Source organism: Equus asinus, chromosome 5 (assembly GCF_041296235.1).
Source record: "Equus asinus isolate D_3611 breed Donkey chromosome 5, EquAss-T2T_v2, whole genome shotgun sequence".
Classification (NCBI taxonomy): Eukaryota; Metazoa; Chordata; class Mammalia; order Perissodactyla; family Equidae; genus Equus; species Equus asinus.
In genome coordinates this window covers 61274041-61291330 of record NC_091794.1, presented here as the reverse complement: position 1 = coordinate 61291330, position 17290 = coordinate 61274041, and the positions used below count along the sequence as shown (strand labels likewise).

At 38.9% G+C, this 17290-nt stretch overlaps 1 protein-coding gene and 2 long non-coding RNA genes across 5 annotated transcripts in view; 2 read left to right on the top strand and 1 right to left on the bottom strand.

The window, feature by feature from the left end:
• The window catches only part of LOC139045275 (protein phosphatase 1L-like), a 445752-nt gene that overhangs the window by 132517 nt on the left and 295945 nt on the right, over window positions 1-17290 (top strand). The gene's annotated exons all lie outside the window — the stretch shown is intronic.
• Window positions 480-13014, top strand: LOC139045277 (uncharacterized). The gene is made up of 3 exons (XR_011503322.1): window positions 480-1776; window positions 2661-4981; window positions 5593-13014. It is a non-coding gene; the product is annotated as an uncharacterized lncRNA (long non-coding RNA).
• Window positions 10600-15937, bottom strand: LOC139045278 (uncharacterized). The gene is made up of 3 exons (XR_011503323.1): window positions 15448-15937; window positions 12374-12409; window positions 10600-10735 (listed from the first exon to the last, which is right to left on the bottom strand). It is a non-coding gene; the product is annotated as an uncharacterized lncRNA (long non-coding RNA).

Genomic DNA, 17290 nt, shown 5'->3' with positions numbered 1-17290 from the left:
TTGTTGCAGTAGAACAGACAATATATTTTGGAGGTCTATACTGTCCCTCAGTGATTGAGTAGCCTGGAGAAGAGAACACCAAAACCAAATGGAGAGCCAACGTACCTGTACAATTAAAAAAGGCATTTTCTTTAGCAAAACATTGGGCGTGAGGCATTGTGAAAAATTCCTACATTTTGGCATAACTGACAGTCTCTAGATAAGGTTCAAAGGAAGAGGCACACATTTTTGGAGAGAGTGGAGAATAGAGACAATCTTTTTCTCACCTCGTATCCTTCTGTCCGTGAACTGAAATCCATCTCATAGTGGCAAATTCTATGGGTGAAGAAAAAATATGGAGGCACTGTGGACAATTAGACCGGAGCAGGCTCCGGGCAGATGTGACTCAGCATGTTGCTGCAGGCAGCGTATGCGCCACCATGTATATGAACACCTTATGTAACCTACATAATGTAAACATCTGCTGGCTGTAGGCCACTTTTGTCTAGTGGTCATATAAAAGCAGCCACAAGGGGAACTGCTGCGCTCCCACTCTCTCTTGGCCAAAGTGAATAAAATGTATGTCTACCTTGCCCTCGGGTGCTCAGACCTTTTTTTCAACTCCTCGAGCACCGAGCCACATGGTCCCTTCATCTGCTGTTTCTCTCCTGCATACACTTGGCATAGTCAAAAGGATTCTGAGGTGTATGGACCTATGGCTCCTGAGGCTGCCGGGACAGACATGTGGCCACCCCTGTGGAAGGATGGGAGTCCGTGGAGGGCACCCTGGTCAGCACTGAGATGGCTCTGCATGCCCATGGGAGCAGGTGCCAGAGAACGCCTGACCTGCCATGGGGCTGGCGGGCCGGCTGTTTTTGACAGCCTTAAGCCGGAACATGGATTCTGCCTTGTGGGATGCAGCCGGCATCAGGGAACTCCTAGCCGAGGAGGACACCCTGGAGGCACGGGTGCGGCAGTTGGAAGAGGAGCTAGAAATGCCACCTCGCAGCAATCGGCAGAGGACGCTGAGGACTGGGACGTAGAGGAAGCACGCCCTCTCCACGCTTCGCCAGTAATCCAGCCAAAGGTAAAGCATGAGCAGCCCTTGGGTCCAGGCGATGTTGCCCAAGGAGCCCTGATGGTGACAGAGTTCATGGCGTATACCACCTATACGCCAAAGGAACTGCGGAACTTGCACAGGCAGCGGCTGGGGGAGCCCATACCAGCCTGGCTCCTGCCGCTATGGGATGAGGGGGCAGATCCCTTCGGCAGCTGCTACAGCCGCTGGCTAACCCAAGGGCAGGGAAATTACTCCATGACGGAGTGGGTGACGGCTGCCGCCTGGGACAGTGTGAAAGAATGCCGGGGAGCTCCCGGAGACTGTAAGCCCATGGCAGACCTATGTGGAACTGGTCCAAGTTATCCGCGTGTTGGGAACGAGATCCCGTCTGATTCTTTTGGGCCAGATACATGAAGTAGCCACTACAATGGCCACTTTGGGGAACGTAGAATGCCCAAGGAAGGAGAAAACCGTGCATGTCTCACTGCGGGGGAGGCCCCCAAGCCTAGAGCAGGCTCGGCAGAGAACAGGCCCAAGCAAGAGACTGCATGCAGATGTAGATTGACCTGTTAGCTGCAGGCATTGATCAGACGAAAATAGACAGGCAACCAAACACCGTCCTGATGGCACTGAGGCACTGGTTAAACCCTGAGAAACAGTTCTAGAAGACAGCAGGAGTGGGGAAAAATCCTGGCAAGAGTCACCAGGCAAGCCTTCAGGATTTCTGAAGCCCTCAGGTGAGGAACTCATATACCTCTTTGACTAGGGGGATGGCTGAGGTGCTCAGCTTAGGGGATTCCCAAAGGACCATAGGACTCCCGTGGAACTTGGGATTTACTGGTCCCCCAGCAATGTACAGTCTGTGCTGGTATTGGTAGATACTGGAGCTGATTACAGTCTGATTTACGGCAACCCGGTTAAGTTTCCAGAGAAGCTGGCATATGTTGATGGCAATAGAGACGGTAGGTGAAAGTAAAGCCAGTGTCTCTGTCCTTTGGCATTGGCCGTTTACCACCCCGAGTGTACACAGTGTATGTCTCCCATGCTTGAGTATGTTCTGGGGGTGGACGTCTTGAAAAGACTGTGCCTACAGATGACCATGGGTGAATTCCACCTACAGGTGCGTGTGGTTGAGACTGTTGTCCTGGTGGACATGAGGAGATCACACAGACTACTGCAAAGTTAAAAGAGGTTGGGATGGTACAATCCACCCACGGTCCTTATAATGCCCTGGTTCGGCCCATGAAGAAGCCTGATGGCACATGGAGTATCACTGTGGACTACTGGGAATTAAATAAAGTGACTCCTCCATTACATGCTGCTGTGCCCTCAATGCATGACCTCATGGATCAGCTGACAGTCCGATTGGGACAGTACCACTATGCTGTAGACCTTACTAATGCCTTCTTTTCCATTGATGTTGCCACTGAGAGTCAAGATCAGTTTGCCTTCACCTGGGATGGCAGGCAGTGGACTTTTCATGTTTTTCCACAAGGATACTTGCACAGCCCCACTATTTGTCATAGATTTATCACCCAGGACTTGGCTGCCTGAGTTCATAGTGATACAGTGCTTGTATTTCACTACATTGATGTTGTGTTAAACTCTGACTCTCTTACAGATCTCAAACAGGCTACCAACTCCCTGCAGAGACATCTGGCAACATGTGGTTGGGCTGTGAATGACACCAAAGTCCAGAGACCAGGACTTGTTGGGATATTAGCAAGTGTTTATCTCTCTTTTAGTCCAGGTGGTGAGACCCCGGTATGCTATGGAGAAAGAGCGGGCCCCTTGAGACTGGACACGCACTGCAAACCAAGCATTTAAGGTCACCAAGCATGCGGTGCAGCAGGTACAGGCTCTGCAAGTGGCTGATCCAGGACGGCCATATAAATTGAGTGTCTGTGTTACCCAAGAGGGTTTTGGCTGAGGCTTGTTGTAGTGACAGGACAGGATATGAGTCCCTGCTGGGTTTTGGTCCCAACTTTAGAAAAGGGCAAAAATATGATATTCTCTACTAAAGAAACAGTTGACAGCTGCCTATGCTGCCCTGGTAGCATGTGAGGCCATCACACGGATGGCCCCTGTAAAGCTCAGAACTACATACCCTGTACAGGGATGGCTCAAACAAAAGAGTTCAGTGAGCTCCAGCCCCCTGAATATAGAGTTATAACAAGTGTTGGGGCCAGCTGAGTTCCTCGCTGTGGAAGAAAAGGCCCCAAAGTCTCCTCTAGAAATAGAGCCCACACCCTATGCTAAAGAAAAGTCCCTGTCCTAGAGAATGCTTGGTATACTGAAGGTACTAGTAGAGGGCATGCGCCCTTGGTCCAATGGCAAGTGGACTACATCGGACCATTACCAAAGACCAAAGGCACTGTGTACGCCTTTATGGCTGTTGATACGGCCACTGGTTAACTCTTTACAAGGCCCTGTATGGCCACAGATCAGAGACAGACAATTCAGGCCCTACAGGTACTCTTTATGGTCTTTTTGGTTGACCCTTGGTTGTAAAAAACGACAAGGGGACACATTTTACAGGACAAGAAGTCCAACAGTGGGCCGGCCCCAATGTGCCTCAACATGAGACAAGTACAAGAATAAAAATGGTCATAAAATATGAAAGCCCCCACTGTAGATGGTTGGTGCTTTTAGCTCCATGGGGACTTGAAAAGCAGCGAGACTTACATATCACCCCGTGGGTGACTAGCAGTTGGCCCCCTTGGGTAACTGTCAGGCTGCCACAGACCAGTGCTGGTTCTATCCTAAAGGAAATGCATGTGATTTCTTTGCGGCCGATAATGAGTTCCCCTCTACTCCTCCATGTGGAGCCCACGCTTGCGGCATCTCTACGGACACGAAAAGTGTAATATCAATGGCCGGGAAGGCCCCTGTTGGTAGCCACCCTCTTGCCCCAAGAAAAGGGACTAGCATGCATTTCGCTTAAAGAACGTGATTTATCTTTGTTGGCTCCTATCACTGCCTTGTCCTTTTGCCCATAGATAAAGTACAGCGAACAGTATTGTAGAAGGGGCATACACCTGTACGAAGCTTGCCAATGTATCTAACTGTTGGGTGTACACGGAACTGCCCACCGGAGCAGTAGAAGGCTTGCCATGGCGCATCCACCCCGCTTCGGAAAGAAACGAGACCTGGCTGTATTCCTAGAGACCATCTCATGCTCAGAGGTGCCAGGTGCCTCAACAGATACGCTGACAATGTGGACATAAGCAGCCCTGGCCAACCCCAAGCCTCTGAGACGGCCGTGGGCCGTTATCCGGGGAGGCTGTTGTGCTCCACACACCTGTGCCCTTGTACATAGAACAACAAGAGGGAGAATACGACAACAAGGTGGATACCCCAGGGGCTGTGTCAAAAGGTTACACGAATGACCTGGCCCAAATATTGGTGAAACGTCCCTCCCTGTGTGGGGGTGGCCCCCACAGATATAGTACCCTTGGGCAGCTTCTGGGTCTATGGTAGTCATGAATGGCCTTATCTCCTGACTAACTTGATAGGACAATATACTTGAGGGTGGCCCTAAGCTGTCCTCCCTGCGGCAGTGGGTTCTCGCCACGCTGGTGGGTGTAGCTTGTCTCTTGGTGGCTACTTACTGATCATTGTATTGTTGTTGTAAAATGTAGCTTTAAGACGTCGTGCTGTGTGCACGTGCACACACCGCCTACAAGCCCGTGACTGCTGCACTCTAATGGGTGTAGAGTGAAAGAAAAATATGGAGGCGCTGTGGACAATTAGATGGGAGCAGCTTCCGGGCAGATGTGACTCAGCATGTTACTGCAGGCAGCGTATGCGCCACCATGTATATGAACACCTTATGTAACCTTCATAATGTCAACATCTGCTGGCTGTATGCCACTTTTGTCTAGGGTCATATAAAAACGGCCACAAGGAAAACAGCTGCACTCCCACCGTATGTAGGCCAAGGTAAGTAAAGAGTATGTCTACCTTGCTATCGGCGGCTCACCTCATTTTCTCAACTCCCTGAGCCCCGTGGTCCTGTCCTTGGCTGTTTCTCTCCTACTTACAATGGGGCAGGACAAATATTTCTGTAATTAACCTGAAGTAGAGGCTCCAGAACCTGCTTGTCTGGGAGGAACAATAAAACCAGAGTATAACCTTGAATTTAAATGTTGACTCCTTCATATTAAAAGACCCTAGCAGCCCTTTATTAACAGGTTCTAATCGTGTCTTCACATAAAGGAATCCACACTCTAGATTGTAACGCTGTCCCTTCCAGCATGCAGCTGATGAAAGAGATATTTCTAGAGTGTCAAGTATTCGTTGATTCTAGAAGGCTTGAAAATGGTAGGTTTTATGTAATGTCAAAGCCTGTGTTTACTCCAGTGACCACTCAGATTATAGCTACAGTGTGTTTAGGAAAATGAACAGAATCTTTAGACTATATTTGCATATGTAGATGCAGCATGCATAATGGTTTCAACAAATATTTTTAAACCACTCTTCAAATCAGGATGAAAAATTGATCTTAAAATGGTTGACATTTTAATGATACAACACTAATCAAATATATTTAGAATTTTATTTCAGATTACATAATTTCATGATGGCTTTTAAAACTTGGCTGAGAATCACTGCATGGAAATAAATGAAAACTGGTAAGTATAGCTATGTACTGTGGTGTAATCCCTGATTTTCATCACAGGAATTTAGTCGTTGGTATTTTCTTTGTAGCATTCAATCGTTTTGTTTAAAAAGCTTTGTATAATTTGTGTTTTTAATTTTGTAAACAGCATCTATGTTGTAATGAGAGGTACTTAGAAAAATCATTAAAAAATTGTTTATTAACTTGCCTTGCCTTTTTGAAAATGCCTCAATGTTCTGCACGTTACGAGTGCTCAGAACTATTGGCCAGCTGCAAGCATTCTGTTGAAATATTAGAGGACTTGTCCTGAATATCTTAAAGGAGACCTACTAATTAATTTAATCGTGATTTTTATTTTCAAATTAAAACAGCTGTGCTTTACCAAAGCTTATAACTGAAAATTTTTGTTTCCCAATTTCGATATACATTTGTAATTACACAGTACCTGATACGTCCCGAAACTGATAGGAACAAAAACATGGTGCTCCCCATTCATTAACACAACTGTTTGGATTCAGGTAGTTGTAGGGGTGAGTAACATGTGAGGACACAGACATTAATTAAAAAACCTCACAAGTAAATGCAAAATCTTCACTGGAACAAACACCCTGAAATATAAGCACACAATATCATGAAACCATGTTTTAGGAGATAGGACTTAGGGAATTTCTGAAAGGACTCCCTAAAGAAATAGAAATTGGTCATAGAAAAGTAAAATGAATAAAGCCGGGATTAAAAAGATCTCCAAACAGAGGATACAGGGTTGCAAAGCTCTCTGGCAGCACGAGCGTATGCAGCGCTGAAAGGAGGTCAGCGTGTCTTGAGTTCATAGAGCGAGGGGGGAGATGGTACAAGACGAGGCAGGAGGGCCAGGGAGCAGTCAGAACAGCAACATTTTGAAGGCCATGATTAATTTTTTAAAATTGTGTGAACAAGTATCTAAAACACAGAATTCTTTTTTAAAGCTGGGAGAAGATAATTCTTGCCTTATTACTCCAGAAAAACTATGGCATAGGAATTTACAAGTTCTGAAATATATGTAAGAAAAACAAATTTAAAAATGCTTCCTATTTCATCAATCTCAGCTATTACTGAACAGCAGTTTTCTTACTAATTTTACCATCCCTAACATCTTTAGGAGACATTAAAATGTCAGAATAATTATTTTAACACTATTTTTGCATTGAAGCAAGATAAACCAAACAGATTATGCTTCTAGTCTAGGAAATTAGTCAAGAGCTAAAATTATATGCCTTATTATTTCACAGAAAGTCAAATGAGAGATGTGTTTCTGTTTCAATAAAATAGAGGTTGGCTTTGAGAGATTGGAATACCTAAATTTTCAAACAAAAATTATAGCATCGTTATAGATGTGACAATGTCCAATGAATAAACCATTTTTCAAGCAAACTGGAGTGTGTGGGGACAGGGTGAAGAAAGATGTGATTTCTACAGTGATGTGTCCCTGGCAACCATGCCCGAACAGAAGAGGAAGATTGCATTCTTTGTGTACAGATTCCCCTAGTCAGGATGGCAACACTCACTGGGGAGAGGGAGAGACTCCTCCCAGACCACGAAGATAGAAACTATCTGGTGTCTATCTCTGATGTATTATATAAACATAAATACTCTTTTGTTTATAAGAGTGGTCTTTGTAGAGGGTAAATTTATCTAACTGGTCTAAAAAGGAGGAAGTACTCCTGTGGCAAACAGGCAACGGTATGGTGGAAAAAAAGCAGTGATATACCTAATAATTTTCTGTTGCATATTACAGATCATTTGCTTATACATTATTTTAGTTGACTCTCAAAACAAGCATGTAGAGAATGACTTGTCCTGCCTCTATCAATTAACTCATTGCCAGTTCTTACTTTTATAACGTGCATTCTGATAATAAATGCATGTCTTTATCAAGATAGCTCCCTAAAATAAGAGTGTTGTGCTGTATAAGAAGAGATCACCAAGAAAGAATACTGGACTGCTCTTTTGGGGGGAAAGCACATTTTCCCTAGATAAGTTGTTAAATATAAGAATCTCCTTGATGTCTGGAAATTTGTTTCTTAATTAAGCATAAAGCTAGGTTTTAAAACCTGTTCTAATTATAATTTATCAAACAAATGTTTTAAAAGTTCTCAAATGTTTCTCCACTGGGAACCATTTAATAATTATATTGTAGATATAATTAATTAATTTAGGTCAATAAATGCATCTCATTTTCAAATTTTGGAGGTGTTATAAAATCCAGATTCTTTATCTGTGGTTTTCACCAGCAGCCGGAGTGATTTCTTTTCAACACTATTACTTCTTTTTCAGTGATGTTGTACCATCAATCATCTCTCCTCTTCCTATCGATGTCAATGTTTTCCTTTCCATGGCTTCTTCCCCTCAGCAGATGAGCAAAGTCAACATCAACTTATGCTAAAATAGCTTCCTCATTTTCTCATTTAATATTATATCCTTTAAAATCCTTTTCAAGTTATGTTTCTTCCAACTTCCCTCATATGTGCCACATTGGTCAACTGGCTAGTCTTTCAATGGATTCTGAAATCTTACTCTGTCCCTACAATCCTGTTGTTCTTTCCTTGGGGCACATGCTTCCTTTCCCTTTCTGCCTCCCTTGGTCCATTATAAATTCATTTATTCGTAAAATCCCAATTAAAATAAGACATCATCAATTAAAGATAACCCCATATTCTCCACTAGAATCAGTATCTTGAACTCCCTAACCTCATCATATTTTGTTTCTCCACTGAGCAGCATGACCCTCATGGCCTGATTAGGGTTGCAGTCATTTACGTTTGATACACTAGAGGGCGGGGATTCTGTTTTGTTTATTTCCTTGGGCGTCACTCCAGCAGGAGTCTTGCTCAAAATTGCTACCAAGCAAGAATCTGACATGTGGAATATCAGTCTCATTCCAGCTTTGAGAGTGAACATTCAAGGAGGGTTCTTATATGCCTTTGTATTCGGTAGCCAACTGTTCTTGGGTTCTGGTCTGGAGTCAAATATTCTTAGATTCTAATGTTTAAATGATACCAAGAGTTTTCTTCTCAATCTGAGAAACCAAGAAACTGTGGCCTTCCAATGTCAAAGTGTTTTGCTGGGTCAAATACCTTAATGTTTTGAATTTTTTAAATGTCTCTATGTGTGGTGTCTAAAATAAAACTTTACTTGAATTGCTGTGTAAAAATCTAGATCGCACTTGTAAAAATGGTCAAGAAGTGTGTTCCTCGATTTAAAAAAAGCTTATACATTATATTTATTTTTCAAGAACATTTCAAATCTCCACTTGATCATGCCTTATATGGACTTATGTTTTCTCCTCACTATTTTTCTTAAATTTTTGTACATTTGATTTATGTGGTTTTAAGATAATTTACTTTGAATTTTAATTTTTATTCAAATTCTAGAATATGGGTACCATAGGATCTCATATTTGTAAATCCAAGCAAACACCATGTGTCAAGATATCCTAATTTGAACAGAACACTTTGTTTTTAATTGTACAAGTTGTTTTTCTTAAGTAATGAATAGAGAAAATTTGACATGGCAGATGGTGGGTGGGTGGACCCCCTGTAGGCACAAACTATCTTGGAAAACTAGAAGCCGTGGAGAAGGATTCTGGATAAATTGGCAATTGAGAGGATGATCTGTCGACAAAGAGGTTGGTGTGAAATCAGGAATTTGAATCCAATCTTGATGGAACTCAAATACTGTTTCTTAGAATTGGGTTACTGTTTTAAGCATGATGATTGAACACTTACTTTGTTATATGCTGTGTTTTCATGATTAATAGCTTTTGAGATAGTTATCCATCATCCATACTTCTTGCATTCACTTGTTAATGAGAGAAGCTTTGCAAAAGACAGTGCTTGTAAATATATTCATTTGGTATAAAGAAGTGTTTTCAGTGTTTTATATGTTTAAATGTGTTAGGCAAATGGAGAGTTGCTAAAGTACATACAAACAGAAGAAATATGAACACATAGACACATACATATATATCTATATGCAAAAGTTTAAGGTAAAATAATCCAGATATGACAGTAAAATTTTGGTCTTAATAAGATTCATCAGGTGTCATATTTTTAATCTTGATACTTTTTCAGTATTTTACAATATAGGAAGAAACAGTGTTACCTATATCATATATGGCATGTATGTATATTAAATGAGACAATATATGTAAAGGTCTTCAGTCAGTGGCTTTCATATTATACATACTCAGCAAGTGGTGCTCATCATTATTAATAAGAAGGCTGAAAGGCTAAAATAAATGTTTTAATTAGTTTTATCTGGCTACACAGCTGAATATGAATTTAAAATATTTTAATGTTCACTCTGAACATTTATATTTATATTGTGTTACCATAACACAAAATAACTCAGCAAATTTTAAAATATTAAAACTTCTTCACCCTTACTAGGAACAAAAATGTCTGATGATTTAGACTATTGGCTCTGGAAACATGATCTTGGATCAGATTCCTGATTTGTCACCTAAGAAACTCATCATATTGAACATATTATTTAATCTTTTCAGGTCTCAGATTCTTCATCTGTAAAATTAAGATGACACCAGTGACTACATTATAGAGTTGTTATGAGGATTATACGTATAAATATACATAAACCATAGTCTGAAAAAGATTCATCATGCAATAAATGTTAGTTACAATTTTAATTAATGTTATGTTTTAACACTTTACTAAGAGATAAATGAAATTTTCTGAGTCATTTTCCGTATTATATAAGATGATCTGAATATTCAACATTTGGAGGGCATGTTTACACATGAATTCACTGAAAATTTGATTATTTGGCATTTAGAAAACTTGCCCTGAGAGATTTTGGACATCAATTTAACGAGAGTAATTAAAACCAACAGAAATAAGGGGCCAGTGCAGTGTCGTGCTGGTTGAGTTCACGTGCTCCACTTCCGCAGCCTGGTGTTTGCAGGTTTGGATCCTGGGTGGGAACCTACGCACCGCTCCTCAAGCCATGCTGTGATGGCATCCCACATACAAAATAGAGGAAGATTGGCATAGACATTAGCTCAGGACCAGGCTTTCTCACTAAAAAAAGAAAACCAAAATAACACCAACAGAAATAAAAAACTGAAATTCACCAAAAGTTCTTTTATAAGAGTGTTTGAGTAGAAGAAGTCCATAGTTGCTAAGTCATTTTGTAAAAAGAAAAGAATAAAGAAAACAATGATTCCAAATATGAGCTATAAAGCAAATGCCATAAAGTGTAAAGATATTCATTGAGAGTATGATCTAAGTGCTTCTAATATAGGAACACAAGAGACCGCATTCCTGGAAATACCAGAAGAGATGCATTTATCGAAAAGTGTTTAATATTTCTCCAAGAGAATGCAAGGAAGCCAGTAATTCTAAGACAATAAAACAACCATGTGTAGTAACCTGTTGAATATCTATTAGTTATGTCCAATTTCTGTATCCTGATAATGTAGACATAATCTCAGTTGTGGTTTTTAAAAGTAAGATAGAGCAAGTGGCATCATATATCAAGACTTCAAATGAGAAAAATAAATCACAAAGAATAGAATTACTGAGGGAGGGATGTAGCTAATTGAAGATGATTGCTTCAAAATGAAAAAGAAGTAAACAAACAAAATTAAACTACTTTATTTTTGGGAAATGGGCCCAATGCATTGCCTCTTTAAATTCTTACAGCAATTCTTAAGATAGGTAGTACAATTCTCATTCATGTGTGATAAGACTTGACATATAAAAAGTTCAAATAATTCATCAAAGGTCACACAAAAAATCACTGTCAAGACACAATTGCTACCAAACTCTGTGTGTTTGCTGTTACCCACATAAGCAGAAACTGCTACTACTAGTGGAAATATTTGGATATGATGGCACAGCCCAAGGAAAGACCCGATGAGTTCCCTTAGTATCTGTCAGTAATCCTCCACTAGTCACTGAAATAGTACATCTTAAAAGCCAACAGCATATTTATTCCTATTTTACATCAATTATTTTCTTCCTCACTACTAAAAGAACATATTTCCTTATTATTTGGAACATAACAGAAAAGAGCTTTTGATGTTTAAGTAAAAGTATTATTGGAGAAAGAAAATAAAAGATACATATCCAATGATTTACACCACTTATTGAATTCCTAGCATGTGTCTAGCAACTTAGATACGTGAACCAGAAGCTACAACCCCCTGATCAGACCAGTGTCTATTTTATAGACTAGTAAATGGAAGTTTAGTAAATCTAGATATTCCCTGAAAACATGCAAAATGAAGGAGGCAGATTTAAGTGTCAAACACAGATGTTTGATTTTATAGTCTGTGAACTTTTCAATGAATCTTACCCATGATAAATTTAGTTTCTCCAAAGTAGCACATTATAATAAAGTATTTCTCTCTGAAGAAGAATCATACCAGTACAATCCCTGTACTTTCAATCTCAAGTAGTGGTTAATGTGGTTAGAAGAAGAAATTACCATAGTACACGTCACTGTATCAAAAGTGGAAATAGTTCCATAGGATTAGTTTAGCATGAATAACCCAACAAAAATGATTGTGTGAGTGAGAGAGGAGGTAAGGAAAGAAGAATGACTATGAGGGTAATGAAAACAAACTTCATATATTCACTGCATTTGAATTAGAGAATCTGGGACATAGGAGAAGTCGAATATGAATTTGTAGTCAATGTAAAATTGCTACTTACCTGAAGCATGAAACTTCATCACCCTCATCTTAGCTCCTAGAAATCCAGAGTTATTAACGATTAGGAAATTATCTTTCCCTGAATTTCAGCCAAAACATTTAACTCAATAACCCACAACGTTGGTTAAGTGCCGTGTAAAGAAATGTTTCCCTTTACGGGAACCATCAAAGTGAAGGAATGGTCCTTTACTTTGCTTTATTGCCCACAGTGGTTGCCAATTAATTTTATTATAACACTCATAAGTTTTAGCGCTTTCCTATAAGATCCTCTTCAGGTTTTACCCTCTTGGTTTTGCGCTTTTCATTGTACTTAAATTTAATTTCCCTATTTGTATGAATACTTCAATTTCCTCCCCCCTCCTTTTTTTTTTTTTGAGGAAGACTGGCCCTGAGCTAACCTCTGTGTCCATCTTCCTCTACTTTATAAGTGGGATGCCTGCTACAGCATGGCTTGATAAGCAGGGTGTAGGTCCACACCAGGGATCTGAACCAGTGAACCTGGGGCCGCCAAAGCAACGCACAGGAACTTAACCACTACGCCAGTGGGCTGAGCCCTCAATTTTCTTTTAATAAAATATATACTTGGTTTTAAAACAACATTGTTGATTTATTTTTCCATCAACCAAAGTTAAAGGTAGCATTTTGCATTTAAAATTTATTTTAATTTTGAATTCTTTTAAATATATAGTACAGTACGGAATTTGATAGAAATTAATATAACATGACCCAATGAACCCTAAGTTAAATTAAAAATATTGAAATATTATATATATTTTAGATATGAGGAAATTTACAGTTATATCTAAAGCCACATGAAATTTATTATTTTTCAAGTCCCAGATCCAAGATGATAAATGACAAGGCTAGATCATGTCAGACCTTGCAAACAGTTTAAAAAATACTTAGTTTTAAATGAAAATTTGATGATAAATCATTAGACAGTTTTGTGCAGAGCAGTAGTATGACCTGACACATTTCAGTGGAACCAATCTACTATTATATTTAGAAAAGATAAAGGTGAGGAAGAAGATTGACCAAATAGGGGGCTATTGTAAGTATTTTAGGGAGAAATAATAGGATTGAAACAGAATGGTAATTGTGGAAGTGAGTAATCAAAGTAATTGAGGAGTAATCAAACTGAATATGGAAATTGTCTTATTGATTTATCTGATTGATGGATTCTGTGATGTTGCAGTAAGAGGGTAAGGAGACAAGGCAGGCATAGTTCTGCTTTCCTGTTTTGTTTTGTTTTGTCTACTTTGGTCCTCTGAATCTGGAAGGGTGGTGTTAGGTGTTACCATGAACTGTGACAGGGAAAATTATGATTAGATCAGCTTATGAAGAAAGGCTTAAGGAAGCATTAAGGTGTTTTAGGATATTTTTCTTTGTCTTTTGGGGTCTTCAATTTACATAAAACATTTCTACGTAAGGATTTGTTCTTATTTCCTGTCCTAGTCTATGTGTTAAGCGAAATCTGTAGGGGAGGGCAAATGTGAAAATGCATCACAGATGTGAATGAAAATGAAGGGTATTGAACCCTGTAGCATTCATTGTTAGAATGCATATGTTACAAATATGCAAATCGTATATGTATTAAACTCTTTCTATTTTTCCTAATAGATTTCTTTAAGAAAGAATATCAAATTGCTGAGGTCCCTAAAGCATTTTTAAAACATGTCTTATATTCAGATTATTTTGTGATTATTTGGTTCCGAAGAACTAAAACTCATTCAGAAATAATGCCTCAAGAAGGAAATTATAAGTGCTATTCCAAAAATGTGTCTGCAGAAAACTTTACCGCTAGATGAGTACAGCTGATGTTTCCTCCATTTCTCTCCTCTGGGTCTTCCTACACACTGTTTTACTTACCACCCCAAACAACTGAATTCCAGGCATCTTCCCCTATGTGGGAATACCTGTTATGACAGCCCAATATAGGATGTTAGGCTGTGAGTGTGCATCAACTTTTGAGCTTGGATCTTTGCAGACAAAATTCACATTTGGGAAGTGAAAGCTAATTAGTTCAGAGTGGCCGAGTTAGCACTCTACAGTGGTGAAGGCGATAGTGTGATGGAGTACTTCAGGAAGGCAGTGTTTCTGCTAAGAAGGAACTGTAAGTGAGGAGCAAGTTATTGCTATCTCTAGTGTAAAATATAAGCAAAATAACTTTACCATAAAAATAAGCAGAAAAATAATGTATTGATTATCATAAAAATATCCTGTTTTTAATGCAACTTTCAGAGGTAGTATTGGTTATTAATTGTCATTGTTTACCCTTTTGCTTTATTTCTTAATAAATTCCCAGAGACGTAACTCAGGTTAGTTCTTAACAATGACGTAAAAAATACCGTTCTGGAGACATGAATATTAGAATTGGTGCCACAAGAAGGTTCATTTTTCAGTTTGCTGAGAAATGGGAGCTGAATTTCTTCAACTGTTTTTAAGTTACATCAACTGTGAAATAATTATGTTTCTCCAGCTCCTATAGGAGTTTTTGCTGTGCAATAATTTGAAGTGCAGAAGGTCTAAAATTGCAGATATCTCATGCACTTATTCCTCTCTAAGCTGCTGTGCAAATTTAGAGCAAAAAGCTATAGTGATGTTTTCAAACACTGATTTTCACACATATATTCATAACCAAATCCAGTCTATAAGAAGTACATGAGTACTCACAAAATGCTAACCCGAAAATTTATGAGAATGGCTAACAATCTCCTTCCTTAGTGTAACAAATATTCAATTAAAGTTATTGTTCTTTAAATATTAATACTACAAAAATTATGATAAAATTTGAATATATAACAATATTAGCTTTCATTACTATTTCTTGGAATTCCATTAGGCAATTAATAGCAAATTGTTAATATATTATGCCTCTAATTTTCCCAGAATCATAAACTGAATTTTGCTTTGAAAAGGCACAATGTTGATATATAGCTTAGTATTTACGTTAATATCTTTCTTATCACAATTTTCCATTTATTTAAATTGTATTTGCATAAAATATATCACATTAATTAATGTGACCTTTATAATCATAGATATTACCCAGAGAACATTCCTTCTCACACTTACACTCTTCTGGCATCTTCAGAGTCTCTTTTGTTATTGGATCTTTCTGCATTCCATTGTTTGCTGTTCTCAACTATAATACAACCAAGTAAAAATGTAAAATTATTTAATCTAGCTGACAATTCTATATCTCAAACATTCCTATTCTTTAGTTAACAAATCTCTTGAATCTGGCTTCCTTAACTTCTGATAATCTGGGTTCAGTACCCTTCTAGATACATATTACCTCATTCAGATTCAGGTTTAATTCCTGATTCAGCTTCAAGAAACATTTATTAAGCACTTACATTAAGCTTTAAAGTATATAATATTATCTTTAATTCTTATATGAGGGTTTATTATTCATGTACCTATTAAACAGGAGAGTATCTTCAGACATTTGAAAGCATTTGGCCTAAGCAGAGCTATATATTTGATTTAGGTTTTGCTGTGTATTAGTCAGAGTCTAATCATGACAGAGAGTCACACAAAATTTGAGAAGGGAAAGTTTAATACAAAGAATGATTCTCCACAAGAACAGATTAAAGTGGTAGGGAATTGGCTGGTAAGATGTAAAGAGAACTGTAAAGTTACAGAAAGAGCAGGTATAAGAAGCAATCACTACACCTACAGCCAAGACCGAGCACCCAGGGAAGAGACGCCCTGGACTGAATCAGACCTCGTTGGAGAATTCTATTTTTCACACTGGCTACCACGCTTTCCTTACTTGGATATTTCAGATAAGATTTGTAGTTTTCTTTGTGGCCATCTTTTCTTCTCCATACTTATTGCCAAAACTTTCGTGTAGTTTTGATCATTTTAAAGCTCTACTATTTCTGCGGACTCCAAATAGTTATTTATTACCCACTGGATTCAATTGAAATTATTGTGTGTTTTTTGTAGTGGAAAGAATATGGACAACTAAAGATAAGGAGATCCCTTTTATGAGTCTTAGTACTGTCAGTTGCATATCACGTTACTCTAAATAGTTCTCCCTTCCAGATTTTAGTTTCTTCCTCTCAAATTGAGTGAGGAAGATTCAGTATGTATGGCACTTCTAATTTCTACGTAGAAAGGTAAAGAATCAGTAGATAAAGTGGTCCATATTGTTACTGCTCTTCAATATTTCTAATTCTCTTTCCCACCTGGGCACGTCAGAGGACTGAAGCTTCTAGTCACCTTGACGTGTGACATAGCCAGATGACTTCATTGACTAATGAACTGTGATCTGAAGTATGAATGCCATTTCTAGATGAAAGCAGTTAAGATATCTTGCCATGCCACTGTGATCTTATGAGTTCATTACATGGATTCATACAGTGGTGCCCCAGATCAAAGCAACCTAAAATAATATGCCCACATAGGGGATAGCATCTATAGCGGGTTGCCCTAACCACAGTGGACATTACGTAAATGAGAAATGAGTGGATATTATGTATTTTAAGCAACTAGCTTGTTTGATATCACAACATAACTTATAAAAGATTTTACAAAATCAATGTAGCTAGACAAGAACCCAGAAGGATAGTTATATAGGCAGATAGAACAATAGAAGGTAACACTTATTCAGCACGTATGATTATGCCTGGTACCACTCTAAGAGTTGTACCTAAATTGTCTATTTACCCCATCCATTTAAAAAGGTAAATTTATGATTCCTGTCTTATGCTGCTGATAACAAGAAGGTTTAAGTAATTTCCCCAAGTTCACAGATTACAAAATGAATTGACAGGACCCATATTCTGAAAACACAGTTCTTGCTCTTAGCCACTGATGAGTAGATAGCTAAATAGAACATTTCAAATAACATATTTGAGTGGTACCGAAAAGGAATTTCTGTTTAACAGGAAGGTTTCTCACTTGTAAC